Here is a 19,094-nt window from a genome sequence, read left to right as displayed (position 1 = left end):
TAGATAGAAAAATGTTGCAAAAGAATATGACAACAAGCTGGGTGCCCAGGAGCTCAAAACAAGGGATATGCAACTATCCAGACTTTCACAGGTTTAAATTATTGCTTCTATTTCAAATTGGTATTTTGCTCCTTATTTCTCTCTTTCTTTATATACCATTTCACATGGGTGAAATTAGTCTCTTAGTCTTCACAAGGGTCAAAATTAATCTCTTAGACCAGTAATTCCTGATTATTAAAATTATAGATGCCAAAATTCTTCATTAGCATTAATAATGTACATTTGAAAAGCTATGAAGAACCAGAAAGATGTAAGAGATCTATTCAGTGCAGGTCAGAAAAACTCAAATTAGTTTTGAAAGGGGGAAAGACAAGGAGAGAATCCCAGAGAGAGTTCTGTTTTTTATATAACATATAGCATAAATACCATATAGTATATAAAGTCGTATATACATAGATTGCTCTGAAAGCAGTGCCTCCTATTTATCTCCACTGAAACTACAACAGATAGAGCACAATAACACCAGATAATAGAGCAAATTCTCAGATACCAAACACTTTTTCAACAGTTACCACCATTAGCTATGCATTTTCACTAGCAGTGAACAAGAGCCTGCATGCTGCACGCATTAAAATCACCAGCAGAGGTGAACCACTGTCACTGACACCACTATATGTGTGTGTGTTATATAAGTAAAATATAAATGGGAAAAAATATGAAATATGCAACTTTACATGAAGATTTATTTCATGTTAATTTTGCCCCAAGATAAGTCATGCAAATTAAATGTTACATTAATACTGGAATCAACTGCACCATCCCAAAATCTACGGTAGTATGGCTTGACTACTCTAAAATATGCTTGCATTCCCCTCTACGCAGCGAACTTTTATTTTGATTATACTTTTACTTCCTAATTATGTACCTCATATGTAAGGACACAGAAAAAAAGGATTAGAGAGTCAAAACCAAAATGTAGTAAAATGCTTAAAAATAGTTAAGAACAGTTTCAAAAGCCCAAGTCTGCATATGTGATAGTACGTTTCTCAAGTCTGTATTTGTACAGATAGCCAACCAGCAGACAACACAGTACAAGCCTTCTATTGTTCCTGTCAGCCCATACTGCAAATAAATGAAATACTATTTTCATATATTGTATGCACACTTCCTATGCTAACATTCAAGTCACCAAACACTAACTGAAAGTATTGTACAGAAGGAATGCTTAAAGGCTGACCTCTAAACTTGCTTGAAAATCAAGACTTGGGACTCATTAGCAGGAAAGAGTGCTAATACAAGGTCTAGTTCTCAGGAAACTCCAGGATTGCTCATACATTTGTGATATTTCTATGCTGGATAGTATTAGAGAAGTTAAAATGACAGAAATGTTCCTTTTTTATTTTCTTTAAATTGTCATTTTATAAAGGAACCCTTCTGGAGAAAATCAAAAGAATTGCTCGAAGCAAGAAGGGACAAAAAGCTGTATGAATAGTTGACTGGCACATAGCCAATGTTAACCACAAATTTAGTGGCAACTGCTACAACCAAGTTATAATGTTTCCACATATCTAAAGATTTTATTTTTATTTTTTTAAAATATTTCTTTATTTCCTTTTAGCCTATTTAAGATGCATTTATACTTTACCGAGAAAAAGCAGCTTCCATTATCAGTCATACAGTGGGCACTAATCCTGTAATTTTCCTGTCAAAAATCCATCCCAAAGGGATATTTAGTTTTAAAAAAAGTAATAATCAAAACAGAAGACCTATTACACACTGAATCTGCTATTAAATGATGACAGCACTGTGTCATGGGATCTAACCAACTTGGTCTCTCTGCTTCCTGTCTTATTCAAGTCTTTCATAAAAAGTCAACAGGATGCCACCAAAGTATGCTATACTAATTATTTTGTGATGCTACTTAAAAGAACAATTATAAGAAACCATATTTCCAGTTTCTTTGACTGTGCCACAACTATTTTTACAAGAATTCAAACACTGAAATACGTAGACATGAAGGTTCAAAGAAAGCTAGCAGTAGATGAATGCTAAATTTGTAAAGGCAAGAATTGTGTTTCTCCTTGCCTTTAAACTTCTTACCTGTACAATATACAAAGCATTGAAAAATAGCAGCCAGGGTTGGAAGGGACCTCAAGGACCATGAAACTCCAACCCCCCTGCCACATGCAGGGTTACCAACCTCCTCATTTAATACTAGACCAGGCTGCCCAGGGTCCCATCCAACCCGGCCTTGAACACCTCCAGGGACGGGGCATCCACAACCTCCCTGGGCAGCCTGTTCCAGCACCTCACCACTCTCTCTGTAAAGAACTTCCCCCTGACATCCAACTAAATCCCCCCTCACTCAACTTAAAACCATTTCCCCTCAACCTGCTGTTATCTACCCTTTCAAAGAGTTGATTCCCCTCCTGTTTGTAGGCTCCCTTTAGGTACTGAAAGGCTGCAATGAGGTCACCCCGCAGCCTTCTTTTCTCCAGGATGAACAAGCCCAGCTCCCTCAGCCTGTCTTCATAGGGGAGGTGCACCAGTCCCCTGATCATCTTTGTGGCCCTCCTCTGGATCCTCTCCAACAGCTCCCTGTCTTTTTTTGTACTGGGGGCTCCACACATGGACGCAGTATTCCAGATGGGGCATCACAAGAGCAGAGTAGAGGGGAACAATCACCTCTCTGTCCCTGCTGGCCACCCGTCTTTTGATGGAGCCCAGGATACCATTTGCCTTCCGAGCCACAAGGACACACTGCTGGCTCATATTAAGTTTTTCATCTACCAAGACCCCCAGGTCCTTCTCCACAGGGCTGCTCTCAAGGACCACTCCTTCCAGTCTGTATGGATATCTGTATTTGAATTTTTTTTTTTTTTTTTTTTTTGGTATTATTGTATTTGTATTTATGGATGTCTGTATTCCAGTCTGTATTTGAGTAAGAAAGCTGCTGACCAGGAGAACAAATGTTCTGCTGGTCTGCTATGAGGGAGGGAAGAAGAAGGCCCCATTCACTTTCCATTTCAAAGCTACAACATTTAATGCTGATTTTAAGAGCACCTGATCTTCATTCCATTACTTTATTGAAACGCTTTATATTGCAACATAAAACCTGAGTTACAAATTATACTAATGAAATACTAATAAACAAAGTGACAGCTTTAAAATCAACATTAGCTAATTCTTGCAAATAATTATGCTTCATAAGGATATGAGTGAACTCAATTTATCAGTGCCTCCACTCCATTTAACATAATTTCTTTCAGAACCTTTTCAGAAATTGATGGTATTTTTCTGCGTTTTTTTTAATACTGGTTAGGAAAATGTTCTGCAGTTGCTCTAGTAATCAGAAATCTTTCTCTATTTCTCAGGTTAAATATACCCACAGGGAGCGCATATATAATTCTTCTATAAATTCTGACATTGACATTGTCAAACCATAAACAGTTAAGAAGCAAAGAGACTTAAAATGTTTCAAGAGCAAACTACAAAGCAGTGAGATACCATGTCACAGGGGAGAAATAACTAAAGAAGAATCGAAGTGTTTTTCTTGAAGAGGCTTTTCTACAAAGACATGCAACAAACCTTAGAGACCTTTATTACTTTTCACAACTACCTGAAAAGAGACTGCAGGAAGGTGGGGGTCAGTCTCAGTTCCCAGGTAATAAGTAATAGGATGAGAAATAATGACTTGAAATTGCACCAAGAGAAGTTCAGGTAGGATATTAGGAAACATTTATTCTCAGGAAAAAAAAAAAAAGGTGAATCATTGGAACAGATTGCCCAGAGAAATGTGGAGTAACCATGCCTGGAAGAGTTCAAGAACTGTGCAGATATGGTACTTAGGTACATGGTTTATTGGGTATGATGGTAATGGGTTGGTGGCTGGACTAGATCGTCTTCGTGGTCCCTTCCAAACTTAGCGATTCTAAGAAATCTAACCTATTGAGTTTGTCTATGAACAGTAGATCAATCTCAAGGAAAGGAAAAAGAGGACAAAAAGCCCAGAGATGTTCACTTGCTTTCTCTCTTACTTCCATGACTTCCATTTGTCCCTATTTTTAGAATATTTTTACTCTTTATATACCATCCTAATCCAGACTAAATAGAATGTGTTTTTCCAAACTTGGCAGCTTGCAGTAACACATTTCAAAAGCAAGTATTTTCAAATTTCCTTTACAGGTGTTGCAAAACTCATAATCAAAGGCATGGAGTAATTAATGAATTATGCCTATACCTTCAGATTTTACCAAAATATCGAGCTAAGCAAAGAAATTCCACTTTTGAATCCTACCTTGGCATAAAGCAGAAGAGCCAAAACTGCACTGAACTGATATTTCTAAAACACTCCAATATGAGAATAGAGTTATATCACTCTGGACTCATAAAGTAGCTCTTTGCACAGTTAGGAAGAGTTTTATTTACAACAGCTGTTGATCTTTAACAGTTGAGTACCAAACTTCTGGTTTGGGGAAAAAATGCAAGTTATACCTCATACCTAAATCCTGCTATAACATGGCACAGTCATGGCTTTGCACATTTTCAAAAATGTTTTAAAATGATGCCACCTTTATGAAAAAAATATTACAGATTGAAGCGTTACATTGCTACAAATGAGCTAATATTTATATTCTAAAGAGAAAAATGAATGGCTGGAATGTAACAGCATTGTCACAACAGTCAATCGATGCCCATCCAGGTCTACAAGTTTATTGAAATGCATTTTAAGGTGTGTTTAATGCTTCCAAATATTGAGCTGGGAACAGGTCTAGATCTCTCCAATATCTGAAATATCATAAAAACGTGATAAGCAAGATTCTCAGTTTGGATCAGCAGAAGATGAAATTCCCCTATTTGTTCTCTGTGAAGAGAAACATCATCTTCTTCTAAGTTGACAATTGAAAACAGAAGTGCAAGAAAAGCAGTGGATACTATCATCTGGACACTATCATCCCTGCTATGAAACTACTGTGATGTTCCCCAAAAAGAGAGTTTGCTGCCAGTGCTTTCTTTGTTTTCTTTGTTCATCCTCTTTTTCCAGCTTACACCACTGTGGCAAGGAATCCTTTTGTTTTTGTTCTTTAATTGACATTGGAGGCCCTGCTTCTAGTAAGATGAAATGCTAAGTACACCATCTATCATTATTTCTGTTACTAGGATGTATTCCTAGGTAAAATAAATAAATAATAAAAAGATGCACTTGAAATACAAAGACTTTCTAAAACTTAAAAGAAATTTTGTGGGCAGTGGCTTTTAAACTTACTTTCAGGCACTCACAAAACATTTTTTCACTTTGAAAGATAACCTTAAAGTATTTCATGTTGCTAACACACTCTGAATTATATATTACATTTCTGTCTTGTCTATGACACTATCAGTAGATGTCAAAAGCCTGTAATTTACTACACATTTACAGTAGAAAAAAAACCTAGAATAACCGCAAAGAGCCTCGAGTTCGAAGCTGTGTGCGCTTCTTTCCCCAGGCAAGAGATTAAATGGGAGCAGTACTAAAAAAATGCCTGAGAACCAGACTGATATAGTGTCTGGCTCTTGTACAGCAACAAGATGTAACATATGCATAGCTAAGGACATAAAATGTATGCGACACTTTCGTATGTAGCGTGCTCCAAAAGTAATGTCTCTTATTTATTTCCATGGAAACTACAACAGATGCAAAGAGCACAATCACAGTATCTGATAAAGAAAATTCTCAGCTACAAAATACTATTTGTCAACATAGTCATCACCATTAGTTCAGCATTTTTGCCAGTAATGAAGAGTCTAAATGGCGCACTCACACAAATCTACACCAGCAAAACTGAGCCACTGTTTCATAGCTGCTATGCCTCTCTGCTGTCAACCATCAAACAACAAAAAAATGTAATGGATTATAGCTGGGGAGGTGCAACCTCTACTGCTTTATCACCACCATCAGCTCTGATGTTGCTGGTCAACATAATAAAATTTGAAGTATTACTTTCAGAGCAGCAATCAAATTAGTCACCTCATAGGAGATAGCTGAATTATTAAAGCAATAAGCTAAACAAACATGGAATTGCACAGATACTAACACCAACTTTGTTTTAATCCAGGAAGTTATATTTGCCAGGTAATGCTAAATCAGAATACCTCTCATTTTTAAAGAAACTGGAAACAATAACTCTAAGAACCATTGTTTAGTTTCTTAATCCATAACTCTTTAAATTACTTTTGGAAAAACTATTTTCAAGAGGCATAGCTGCATAGAGAACTTTCATCACACAAACACATGCTACTGGTTTATCCAGCAGTTAGCATGAATAAGTCATTACATGGTTATTCATTAATTGTAGCTGAAATAAAAAATTTAAGTAACACCACTTACACTGAGTTGCAATACTGTGAGCCATTTGCATAAAACCTCAGGCAGTAAGTGATGTTCCTAGTGTTTTTAGTTTTATTTCCTTCTCTCAGTTCTGCTCTCCAGAAAGATATTTATCCCATCCGACTTTTCGGGATACTGGAGTCTGAGATAGCAGTATTTAGAGCACTGACTTATGAAAAAAGCCTCATTCAGTGAAAATTACATTATCCCACATCAAACTGGTAACTTGGGAAGATTAATAAAATTACAGGAGTATTTTTTATTAATATTGCAAATTAACTGTGACACAGTGAGCAACTACACTGTATTTCACAAACAAATACAAAGCTAATGAAGCTTACTTCATCAGTCATTCCTCCTTTGAAATGGATGCAGTTACACTGGAAGAGATTTCTGGCACTGGGATAATACACAGAAGAAGAGCACAACAGACATAGATGGATCTAAAGGCAAGCTCATCTCAGGACCTTGGAATGTGAGAGTCTGAAAATGACAAACTGCTGGAGGTGATTCATATTAAACTGCAGGATGTGTAAAGCAAAGAAGTCAGGTAGGTACAGAGGAACACAAAGAAAACTACAATATTGCTAGAGCAATGACCCTGGAATTGCAGTCAAGAGTATAAAGGACAGCTTGGAAAGAAGATGTGGCAATGAAAACAGAGGATTATGGAAAGACTGTGTGTATCAGGTATACTGAAGTAATTGGAAGACCACTAGGGAAATCAGACACTGGAAGCATATTGAAGGAATGGAACTTGATGGTAATTGGATGATTCTGTGGATAACAAAGCTGAGATGCTGGAACCGATCACTGGTGAGACAAAGGAGCTGGGACTTCATAGCAAGGTACGAGACAGCTCAGAGCAAACCTTGCTGCTTGTTTCTTCCCTAACACCTTACTTCCTTACAAAGGCAGGTTCAAGAGCTCACATCTGCTGGTAGCTTTGATGACATATCTGACAGGAAGAACCACAGAAAGTGAGAAGATATGGGGACAAAGATTGGCATGAGTCACACAAGAAATACAATTTCTAGTGGTTTCTTTTCTTTTGAGGAGTAAAATTAGTACCAAAGAAGAGACCATCAAGCTCTCCTGTCCATCTTCAATCCTTGTCTTCAATTACATTTTATTCCATTCAGTAGAACTATCTCATGGCTTGTGAACCATTGATTTATATTTTGGAACAGGAAAACAGAATTGGAGAAAAAGATAAGCTGACAAAAAAAAAAAAAGAAGAGTTCTTAGCTGCAGCAAAGGAACCAAGCAAACTGCTAAGAGTATAAATGCCTTCCAATTATATATGCAGAAAAGCTTTTGATGCAGAACTTAAATTAGACTGGAGAGCCTCTTAAGGAAGTCAGGTGACTCCTGCTGTTCAAAAGTAAAAAGGAAGTGAAAATGACAGGAAAAGAAAAAAGACAGAGGAATAAAGGATCTACTAGCAATAAGCAATTTTACACTGGAATTAGAAACTCCAGTTCAGCCAGAAAGGGAAATTTTACATGGATGACACATATCAGGTTGTTTAAAACGGCTCTTATTTGCATAGAAATATGTACTAGCAACCTGAGAACTAATGGCAGAGAAAATGGCACCAGCTGCAATTTTGGTCCTGAATTCATCAGCCAGAGAAGGCTAAGCACTGTGGCAACTGAGAACTCTAAAACTGAGATATACAGATTTACAGGCTATTAGTACTGCAAAGTATTAATAATGAAATGGAATTAACTAAAAGAAAGTACCAGAGCTGCTCTGAAAGTAATGCTTCTCATGTTATTACATTGGCCCATGACACCAGAGATGGATGTTGGTGGGACAGCAGTAGAGGATAAACCTTCCCACCTATACTCCATTATATTTTATTGCTGTGTGATGGATGGAAGCAGAAGCACAGTCTGACAAAGTGGTGTCTGACATGGAAGTGCAGATGAAGCAAAGGCGCATCTTTGAATCCCTTAGTGTGGGAAAAAAACAGTACCCATCAATATTCACTGATACTTACTGAAGACCAGATATTCTGGTTTCTGGAGACCAACCAGTGGATGAGAGCACAATGAGGTGCGGGTGTTGTGTTTCAGCAATGGTGACAGTGGTTCACCTCAGCTGGTGCAGACTTTTACAAGGACAAAATGCAGGATTTTGTTCATCATTCACAAAAATGCACAGTTAATGGTGGGGACTATGTTGAAAACTAGTGGTCTGTGGCTGAGAATTTTCTCTCTCAAATAGTATTATTGTGCTGCCTGTATCTCTTGTCATTTCCACGGAAATTAATAAGAGGCATTAATTTCAGAGTGACCTATGTATTTCAAAGGGGTTGTCTACACACTATTTTGGACTTGAGCATAAATATTGCCATGTTTAACAATCTTAACTTGTAATTCATTTACAATCTCAGGCTCAGGGTGAGACCATCTGATCTTAATGAGTTGCATTCTCAAATGTTTAAGAGATGCAGAGGAAAGGAATAAAGGATTCTCGTTTCCTCAGGACTCCATGGAATTCAAAGAAACAGCAAGCTTCAATAAAGCCTTGGATTCTCTCTTCTCAGCTGTATCAGGAAACATGATTCAACTCTGAGACAACAGAAGTGCAGTATTATAACCATCAAGAGCAGTCCTGGGCTTATGCCTCTGCTTATCTCATAGAATTAACATTAAATACATTTAAAAAAAAAAAAAATGGCATGGAGAAACATAGGCATTCAAAATACCTCACCAAACTCCTGCTTTTTAAGATTATTATGAATGTGTTATATCTACAACGGTGAATGAAATACCAGTACTGCCCTCAGGAATCCAAATGTTAGGTATTTGTAGAGGGGTTATGTCAGCTCAGGAATAAATTCAAAGCTAATTCTCTAACTAATTTAGTTAGTTAATGCTACTAATTTAGGGAAGATTAACAACAGAATACAAAGAATCATAATAGAAATAAGGTAACTTAGCTACTTTATGGTTATTATCTTAATGTGTTAAACACTTAGATTGAACCAAATTTATGTCAATTTAAATCAGTCTGACTTGCTGTAAAACAAAAAGTTTGGACAATTAAAAAAAAAGGCCAGGCATTTTTAATTATGAGTTGCTACTGCAAGAACACGCTACTGGCATGCTTTAGTTGCATAAGGAAAAACAGAAACTTAAATCCAAATGAAAAACTACTTAAAATGAGTTGTTTAAAATACATAAAATGTGCAGATCAGTTCCAAGGTATTTTATGTTTTTGGAAAATGAATTCTGTACACCAAATCAAACAGCCACATATTTAAAAACTCTATCCACATCCACTTTCTACAACTTATTTTATTCAAACATAAAGCTAAGTATTAATCACGAAAGATAGCACGCTCTCAGTGGAAAGCAATAAATTTTGTCTCCTGAGAGAAGAAAAAAAATGACCTTCGATCCCACAGGTTTAGAATGAAACATCTGTTGAACTAGCAAGAACACAGATAGGGAACTGCAATGCAGGGCTGGACAATGAAGACTCGGTGACTCAGTGAGAGATGATTCTGTTTGGAGTAATAAATGAGTACTACTACAGTACTTTCAAAAAAGCACCTGGGGTATGTTTTACCTTCCCATATAAATGCAGTTCAGTCACATACTCTACAAAATATATCTCAGACTATTTGTTTGAGAAATCCATGAGTTACGTGGCATAACAATCAACAGGACATCGCAGTTCAATGATTTGAGAGTCTCCTTCTACTGCTGTCTTCCATGAAAATGAAGCTCTGTCAAAACAGCAAACATCACTTTCCACTAAAAATAAACTTCCATATTTCAACAGTGTCAATATCATCTTTTTCAGAGCAACTGTGTAATCCTTGCTCTTCCAACTACAAGATGTTGGAATTTCACATTACTCAAACAGGTTGATTCACTGGCTTTTTAAAGATTTCAGTGGTTTCAAATTTAAACTGAAGAACAATTCTTCCCTTTAGGAGAAAGCTTTTCATTCCAAGGGTGGTTGCCCAAGGAGGGTATGGATGCCCCATCCCTGGAGGCATTCAAGGCCAGGCTGAATATGGCTCTGGGCAGCCCAGCCTAGTGGTTGGTGACCCTGCACATAGAGGGGATGAAACTAGATGATCTTTGAGGTCTTTCTCAACCCAGGCCATTCTATGATTCTATGAACAGTGATCTCTTCTTCTACAATTGTACTGAGTCCATCACGTAAACCGTAACTTCATAATTCTAACAGGATATCCTAATGCAGATGAACTGCATTACATAGAATATAACATCCCAGGAGTCTCTTAGATGTACAGTAGGACAGGCCCAGAAAACTGTCACTCAGTGACTTTTTTCTTCTCTGCAGGATGAAGAACTAGTACTACCATTAACAACTATTCCTATTCCAGAGCACAGTCAATGAACATACAGTGAAAAATCATAATTTTTCACCATCACTGTCATCAATCCTACACAGTCCCAACTGGAGTTTAGTTCATGGCATAGTGAAAAATGGCATTACAGATTGCAAACTACCACACTGAAGAGTATCACTGAGTGGCCACTGCAAAGTTTCAAAAAACGGCTTAAAAAATTCAGGCCTGCATATTTACTCTTACATGAACTCTTTCATAAACTTTCAGTCATCCAAAGTTCTCATAGTTTGAGCTTTGAATCATGTTACAGGCAGAATTCTCTGGAAAGATCATAACCAAAAACAGAGCTACACAGGAAATTGCGCAGCTCCATATACTCTACCAGTACATGCCGTCACATTTCTTAGCTATCCAATATTACAAAGATCTGTACAGATAAAAATTGGCTCACTGTAAATAACAGCTACGTTAAAGTGATCATGGTAGAAAAACATGGTCCTTTTACATAGTGAAAAAAAAAAAAAAACCAACACACAAACAAGAATCTCAATGGAATTTCTATGTGATCTTACAGCTAAGTAGTTAGAGCTAATTGTTAGACACTGAAAAGAAGGAAGGCAAGGGCTAACCATGGTACACACTACAGAAGGCACTGTCCCAGCCACAGTTTGATCTATGCCCAATAAAGTTTCCAAGTGGAGGTAGAAAGAACAGTGCAAAGACCCCTCATTTTAACTTTACAGCTTTGGGAAGATTGCTGAAAAATCCCTTCAGCTTTCCTAATATAAACACATACTCTCTAGATAAGATTCTACCATATATACACAGATATAGACAGTGCAAGTAGCAATGCTTTGTGCCTGTTTACGCCTATCTCAAAAGACAACAGAATCTGTGAATGAAGAAAAAACTTAAAGGAAATAGTTTCAAAGCAAACCTAATTTTCAAAGCACTTACAGTAGACACTAACTTCAGTTTCAAGTATGAAAATCATATTTAATCTCTCTATGTAGGAGCATAACAGGAGTAAAAAAAAAAAAAGATAGATATGCAAAAAAATTGTCACCAGTAAAAAGAGTTGGTGAAAAGAAACATTAACAGACTATACCTGAAAAATTTGCTGTTCAGGAAAAATCTGTAGCTAATAGTCTAAGTGTTCAACAGCCTGACAGGTATTTAAACTTCTAAAGCAGAGCTTTTGACATGTCCAATATGATAGGCAGACTCAAGGAAGATGTTTAAATAGCACCAGTATTCAGTGAGTTATTAACTTCTTCAAAAAAAAGGACCAAACCACAATTTTAAGCACAACTGTCTGGAGTAACTTATACTTTTAGAAAACAAAATATTTGAAATGGCCTTTTAAAGGATTAGTAACAAATCCCTAGAGGTATGCAGCCCACCTCAGTCAATTTTCAACCTTAAAAGCAAATCCTGACATAACCAGAACATTAATGAAGGCACTCTTTATAGCTTCCATGGTAAGCTTACATATGAGAAATTTACAGATAAATAAAAAAAATGCTGCTGACTGTACCTACTGAAGCTTCCAGTGTAATGAAAACAAAAGATTACAGAAGGATGTCAGGCCATGGCTGTTGAGGATGAAATTTGAAGAGAGAAGAACATTTTAACAGTATGAGAAACAGTTGTTGGTGGTTTTTTTTTTTGGTTTGTTTTTTGTTTTTTTTTTTAATCAAAAGCAAGAAGTCAGGAGTGCCATTCTATTTGGATATTTTAAATTGTTTTTAAAAGCTAACATAACAACTAGTCTGTGAATTACTATTATTAAGGGTTTGTTTGAAGAGTTTAGAGTGGTGAAGGAGAAACCAATCAATATTTAGACGTCAAAATGGCAAAAGGAATGAAAAAAGGCAAGATGAAGTCAGGAGTACATAATCATGGGGCTTTGAGTGGAAAGCAAAAGAGATGAATGTAAGAAGCAAATGAGGATAGAGAAAAATCCCAAAGGGTTCAGAAGAGCTGCACAAGAAAGACACAAGAACCTTGAACATAAAAGATAACAGCAAATGAAAACAATGGGAGAACAGAGTTATATGACTTAAGATTAGAATGCATTATACAACAAAACTACAGACCAGTAAGAAGATGCTCATATGGTATATAAATACAAATTATGAAGAAGCCTCGAATGATTAAGGAGAACAACTCTTTGAAAATAATTGTTGTTATTACTTCTATCACCAGCCAGCATGTGACAGAGGGATTCAAGCAGTAAAGGAAAAGAGATTGTCAGGAATTAATAAAATGTAAAGAAGTGTGTGCCAAAAAAAGTCGTCCAACTTTATCAGTTGATCTATAAAATACAGATTACTTCTCTGCTCAATGCTTCTTTTACAACGTAATGATAGGCAAGTAGAAAAAGAACACTGTTATACACGTTTATATACTAAAATTGGGCAGATAGACTCACACAATCCACTGCAACACTAAGGAGTTTGCTTCAGCAAAATAAAGCTATTTTTCTCTGGAAGACTGATTGAAATTATTAGTTTTCCTTCCAACAAATTAAACTTTTAACAAGTTTACAATTTTACAAGTATGTAGAAATGCTGAGGAAAAAGCTACTGATATTCACATAGCATACATTTAATCAGATACAAATATCTCACCTTCTACTACTCTGGACAACTGTAATGTATCTGATCATGCAATGAAGCTGCCAGTTCTCTAAGACTGCATGTTTCTCTCTAATTATTACAAGAAGGGTTTGGAGGTGATAATTAAGCCTAGTACCAGCTCCTTTCTTCCTCACATGACTACACCACGAGGAACCTGCTCAATCCCTCCAGAGGCAGAAGTAGGCTGGAATCTTTACTTCCAACCCAAAACATTAATAATCTCACTAGAAACTGTCGCTTGCATACATCTGTGTTACAGCAAAGGTAAGCTATCAACCACAGCTCAAGAGGTGGATTCAAAGACTAGTTTTGTCCATTTTCATCCTTACAAAGGGCTATTTGATGTTTTGGGCAGGCGCTCCCTTCCCCCCTACCCAAACAGGTTTTCAAGGCTATATACATATAAATATACAGATGACATATTTTCTGAACTCTAAAAGGCAACCAGTATATGGACTTCTCATCTTTATGTAAACAGGTATTTGAAACAAACCCCCTGAACCTAAATTAAGCCCTCTTGAATAGGCTGAAAGCCTTCAGTGGGACTAATTAGTCAGAACCACTAGGCCTTGAGGCTCACAGCTGCTCACTGGTACCCTGAGCAAAAGCTGAGAATTAAATGCATGGTTAGGGGTTTAAATTCATTAACGGGTATCAGTTGTCCCTTCTCTACAGGGCGAGCACTAATCTCATTCTTTTCATTCTTTAATATACCATTATATGCCTAATTAGCAGGCATTACAACACATACATCAGTTTATAAGGCCATTTTATGACAATTAATCTGTCTTTATTTTAAATTAGTACTTTAAATAACAGTAAACTCTCCCTCAGTGTTTTGATTAAAAGCAAAAGCTAAGTAGTGCTAACATCTATTTCAAAAGAATTGTCAGCCTACTGCACTTTACTTTGTATTACAAAACAATTTGTTTTTTCTTTACAAAAATTTTACTTTTAATTGGTTCTGTAATGTAAATAATTAGTTATAAATTGGTATATCTGCATTAGAAATGCAACACTGTAATAGCTGTAGGACTTCACATAGTTAGAAGTAACTAAGTACAGCCAAGTTGCATAGGATCAATTCAACACTACTTGGATCTTCATTAGGACTACAGTAGACAGCTAACTTTCAAGGCTGTTAGGAAAAAAACACCAGAGAAAAACTAGAAAGTCTTTATTTGCACTGACTGCTTATATGCTAACATAGCATATCACCAATGGACAACACTACTATCAAAAGAGCAAACAAATCAAGAACTTTTATATAGTGAAAAAGAAATACGAAGTGAAAAATGTACATAAAATTTAGAAGCAGAAGAACAAAGTCTGAAGTATTTCACTTCTCATTAAGAATAAAATGGAAAGTGGTTAATGGAGAGCTCAAAGCTACCAGCAAAAACTGAATGCCTCCCAACCACATAGGTTCTTCTCTCAAAGATGTGGTGAGAAAACATGCTAGCACAGAAAGAATGCCAAAATGATTAGGAGACTATTAGAGTTGAGTGAGTTAAGATTGGGTAAAAGACAATCTCTAATACTTTCATGTGCAAAAATAAAGATACACAGTATTTAGCTTTCTCTTCTAATGACAAGCTGAATGTACTAAATGATATACATTCAAACGGTTATGCTAGATACTTTACACACACTGCAAAAATGTGCCATACGTTACACAATTTTCTCTAAAAGTCTCAAAATGCTCCTAATAGTAAAAAAGCAACATTCCCAAAATGTCTTTTCTTAACAATTATTTTCTTCACCGTCTAAGCCTTTATAACCACACTGAAAGTGTTCTAACAAAATTAAAATAAATGAGCTCACAGACCTACACTGAAATCATCCATCCGGGAGTTTAGGCCATGAAAAGTACCAAGTCCAAATGCATTTCAATGGGATCTGAGTACCTAAATCCTTAAAGCTGATTTGAAAACTGAAAAACTTAAATAAATAAATATAGAAAAAGGCAGAGGGTGCTTGGAGAGTTTTTGTTTGTTTGTTTACTCCAGATCTGTGATTGCTGAGTTAAGAGCAGAATTCTGTGTGCTTACACATCAAATCAAGTGATATACCATTACACAGGAAGCATTTGCCAACATTCATTCAGATGTCTCTGGCTGAGTCCTGAGAAAGTAGCATAACGCAACTAGAAGCAACAAGAACAAACTATTAAACAGGACTTTTACAGAGGAAGCTGTACACTAAATATACTACACTGCTTAACTGGATTCCTTTCTTCCAAGAAAAGTCAGACAAATTTGATGGACAAACCCAGAATATAATCTCACTCATATCCCCATAAATACAATTATATAGCAAAACCAACTGAAAAACTGCTTTCAAGTGCAAGAAATCCCCAAAATGCATTTCACTGTAATTTAATTATCATTACTGATTAATTGCAAAAGAAATAGTCATGTAAACTTGCAGAATCAAGACACAGCAGAGATCATCCCTGACCTTGAAAAAAGTCTTTCTTGGTATACTTCAATAGAAAAATCACCACTTCCCTGTTAATGCTGTCATAAAGCCTAGAATGAATAACTAAAAATCGTTACTTTACTGTTAAAAGCTCTCATGATGACAAGGATGAATTATCAGGGGAAGGGAAGAAAAAAGACAAATAACATTAAAGAGGCCATCTCCACAAAATACTGCTGTGAACACAAGTGCCAAAAGCTTGCATGCTTATTAGTGCTAATCATTATCATCTCCCCTCTCTCCACACAACGACTTACATATTCTCCTTCACTAACACACAATACTCCCACCTCTATGAAGAAGATTTCTATCCTTTTGAAAAACTATTATTCTACAGTATGCTGGTTCAACTATTGGGGAAAAAAAAAAATCTGCAGAGGTAGACAAAAGTGAAGTAGTAAATACTGCTTCCAATGCTGTTTAAAAGACAGTACACTATTAAGAGACAATAACTGATGGTGAATGTTATCTTAAGAATTATTTCACTAGTGTGAATAAATCAGTTGGTAATCCAGTTCTCTGGGACAAGAGAACAAGAATTTAGGGACAAATGTTACTGTTAAGAATAACCAATGCAGGAAATCCAGAAAAAGCCAAACTGTGCCTTTTCTCAGAGATCTCCAAAGAAATTCAGTGGACACAAATGGCAACTATTTTCAAAAGTGTACATAATTCACTGCAAAAAAATGTTCTGTGATTGGATTGTACTGATTGAGTAGACCTAAGCACAGTTTAAGTAAATACCTTTTACACTTGAATTCTGTTTCAACATAAAATAGTCTCACAGAATACGTAAGCAGATGAACTTAGAAATATTTTTATATATATATATATATATATATAATATATATACATTAGATATATATATACACCATTATCTTACATGGCTCAATACAATCAAGAGAGTAGCTGAACCGTTGGCTTTAATTTTGCTTAACTTGATAGATCGTTCAAGAAGTCACTGTTGATCTGAAGACTGAATTCACTATTTTCATCTCACGGGTATTAGCAAATGGCTCAGCAAACCTCAAGCTAAAGCACCACCATGCTTCAGAACATCATATTTACAGAAGTTTATGTTTTAATATAAATGCAGTTATTCCTCTAAATAATCTCCATTAGTAATGTAACTTGCCTAAAGCATTGTGCTGCCTTTGCCAACCATAAACGGCGAGACTGGACAGCATTAGTTACTGCTAGAACACTGCATATCAGTCTATGTTGGCTTTACTACCCACAAACACCCCTATATTACTCAATTATAAGCATTATTTTTTTTTAAAGAAATATGCATAACGTATATTAAGTAAAATTTGACTCATCCACCTTGCAGAAATATCTTAACAGTGTCTTAGAAGACAATTAAATCTGGTTGACACATCACCAGTTAATTTCTAGAAACATTATCTATATACATCAAATAGTTTCAAAAGAAACAAAATAATTTAGGAGAATACTCTGCAAAACAAGCTTCTGATGTTTTATTTCTGTCCAGATGCCCTACAGCTCCTATAATGTGATAAAACATGCCAACGTATTATAGCATACTGGAGAATCAACAGAGAAATTTACTGGATGCATAAAAGGAAGTGTGTTTGTGTGCACTGCAGGGGGAAATAGTGGGAAATTCCAGTATGAATCACCACTGAGGATACTCGGGAGGGGAAAAAAGAGCAAAAAAGGAAGAAAAGAGAAGAATGCAGAAACAATTCTTCCTATAAAGAATGCTCTACTATTCAAAACTGAACCAGACACTGAAACAACGGCTGTGGATTCCTTAGACAGATGGTGTCAATAGATCAGTCTATTAGTCAGTTTGACAGCAGAAGTACGGTAATAGGGTTTGTAAAACGCCACTTAAAAACTCAATATAAACATGAGAAGTACATTAAGAAGTTCATTCAAATTTCTTACACACTACTTTTTTTCTTTTTTAACATATCTGGTAAAATTACTTTTAACATCAGAGATTGCAGTTTATGCTACAGCTTTATGGACTGTAACAGCAACGAAAAAATCCCACATGGGACAGCTGGCCTGAACAGGTGAAAAGTCATACCTAATGGCTTTCCTATCAAAGACTGTCTGCTTCTTTGTTTCTGCTTTCTTGTACAAACTGGCAACACACAGTGCTGTTTTCTCACTCTTATGCCATTTAAGATGAGTCATGATTGATAACGCTCCTTCCCAACTCCAGTGCAAGGTTCTCCATTAATATGATCTAAAATTTTAAATTATGAACCCTTTATTCTTAAGTGTTTTAATTTTAACTGTATTTGTTTTCATTCTCTGAATTCACATTCCAAGAATATTTGATGCCAACAGATACAAATGAGGTGTTCTTAAGGAATTCTTAAATAAGAACATAAGAACTTTAAAAGTCTTTTGTAAATCCTGAAACTAACTTGATCAGTTTCTACTTAGAGGAAGTCTTGCAAAAAAACAAACAATAACCCAACACAGACTTGATAATTCCAATATTACTGTAGCACAAAGTATTTTAATAGGACCGGACAGTTAAAGGTAGACAGAATCTGATAGAACAGCCAAATACACTATGAAGAAAATCAATTTTATGTTAAAGTAGAATTATAAATTAATTATTAAATAGTATGCATTTGGTTAAGTTCAACAAATAAACATAAATACCACTGTACAAGAGAACAAATTTATTTAAATATATATATACACATATCTAATGACTACCACTCCTCAAGTGTTTGTTCACCTTTGAAAATAAGGCTAAGCAGGAAATTCAGCAACGGAGCTCAAAGTCTCGCTTTTAAATTACAGAAATGTATAGAACATCAAGGATGTCAGAATCTATCAAATTATCCTATTTTATTCCTTCAATAAGAAAGGAGCAATAGTTGAATCCTGTCATTTTGAAGTAGATGCTTAACATAGAACATCCTCACACAAGAAGGATTCGTAGTTCTAATAATCCTGACCATTACTCATGTAAGAAGGAATGCATGTGCCAAACAAAGACAAGATTGGTCTTATCACAGGCAATACATTTGCTGTGAAAACTCCTTGGAAAGTGGTCAAGATCTAAGAGTAAAAGAATTGGAATTTAATTACCCACAACAAAGCATTCCACCTGCCTACCACAAAATCTGAGTCATTCTGCTTTAATTATAAAAGATTCCTTGGTTATAACTATGCCTCTGTTAATATGGCAAATGCATCTTCAAGAACTTTTTCTGTCTTTGTCACTATGAAAGAAGCAAAAGCTTTAATGTGCACCTGAAGTCAGACAGTA

At 35.9% G+C, this 19,094-nt stretch overlaps 1 protein-coding gene across 3 annotated transcripts in view; it reads right to left on the bottom strand.

Moving 5' to 3' along the window:
• The window catches only part of ROBO1 (roundabout guidance receptor 1), a 507,540-nt gene that overhangs the window by 266,953 nt on the left and 221,493 nt on the right, over positions 1-19,094 (bottom strand). The window lies entirely within an intron of this gene.

The sequence above is a fragment of the Phasianus colchicus genome, chromosome 1, assembly GCF_987193195.1.
Source record: "Phasianus colchicus chromosome 1, bPhaCol1.hap1.1, whole genome shotgun sequence".
Classification (NCBI taxonomy): Eukaryota; Metazoa; Chordata; class Aves; order Galliformes; family Phasianidae; genus Phasianus; species Phasianus colchicus.
Note: the sequence above shows the minus strand (reverse complement) of the source record. Positions and strands in the feature narration are given on the sequence as shown.